Consider the following 1324-nt stretch of genomic DNA (forward strand, 5'->3'; position numbering starts at 1 on the left):
CTCAAATTCCATCTCCTTGGACAGGCCACCCAATTTCTGAATGTGCTTATCTGTAAAATGTGGATAATAATAAGTAATTCATAGGTTGGTTAAAATGGTCAAGCAAGATAAAGTACGTAAAGCATTTTGTAAATGCAGAATCATCATACAAATGTTATTAAGGGTAATGACAGTAGCAATAACAGTAATGGGTTGGCCCCTCAATGAAGGGATTCAGGTGGAGGACGACATTCAAGAACAGAACACCTGGGACATGGATAAGGTTTCCTGTTGTACTATTTCATGGGGGAGGTTGGACTGGTGATCTAGTGACATCTTTTCCAACTTTGAGATTCTGTGATGGTCTAGAACAGAAGCTGAAAACACAAAGACCCAGGTCAGGCAGAAAACATAGTTGAGTAAAGGGGGCAAAGCTTGGGAGTTGGGAGATAGGGGAGTGGTGGAGCCTAAAGAACTGGAAGAAACATGGCTCATTTAAAGGTAGCAGCCTGCTTAGATCCAGCCATGATTACTGGGATTCTACAGGTATGTGGGTCCACTGTTGCTACACAAGGGCTCTTCAGAAAGTTCATGGAAAGATTGGTATTATCTCTTGATTCTATTTTTCCATGAACTTTTTGAAGTACCCTCACATATCTGTATCTATATCCATACATATATACATATATGCTTTAAACAATTCAGTATTTTTCAATATATATACAAAGTTGTGCAACCCATTGTTACAATCCATTTTAGAATATTTTCATCACCCTAAAAAAGGAAACCTTATACCCATTAGCAGTCACACCCCGTTCCTCCTTGCTCCCAGCCCCGGGTAACCACTAATCTACTTTTTGTCTCTGTAGATTTGCCTATTCTGGATATTTCATATGAATGAAATTGTAAAGTATTGGGCCTTTTGTGACTTGCTTCTTTCACTCAGTATAATGTTTTCAAGGTTCATCCATGTTGCAGCATGGATCAGTAGTTCATTCCTTTTTCTTACTAAATAATATTCCATTGTATGGCCATCTCACACTTCATTTATCCAATGTTGATGGACATTGGGCTGTTTCTACTTTTGGGCTGCTGTATTATGAATAATGCTGCTATGATCTTTCCTGTACAAGTTTTTGTATAGATGGATGTTTTTGCTTCTCTTGGATATATGCCTAGAGGTTGCCAGATATTTTAGTATTTCAACAGAACCAGAACCAACAGATCTCTCTCTCTCTCTCTCTCTCTGTGTGTGTGTGTTAGCACCCAATTAAAAAATATTGGCTAATAAAAAGTCATGTGAGCCAAACACAAAACATATATATGAGGGACCAGTTCTCAAAGT

Source organism: Galeopterus variegatus, unplaced genomic scaffold, assembly GCF_000696425.1.
Source record: "Galeopterus variegatus unplaced genomic scaffold, G_variegatus-3.0.2 Scaffold710, whole genome shotgun sequence".
NCBI lineage: Eukaryota > Metazoa > Chordata > Mammalia > Dermoptera > Cynocephalidae > Galeopterus > Galeopterus variegatus.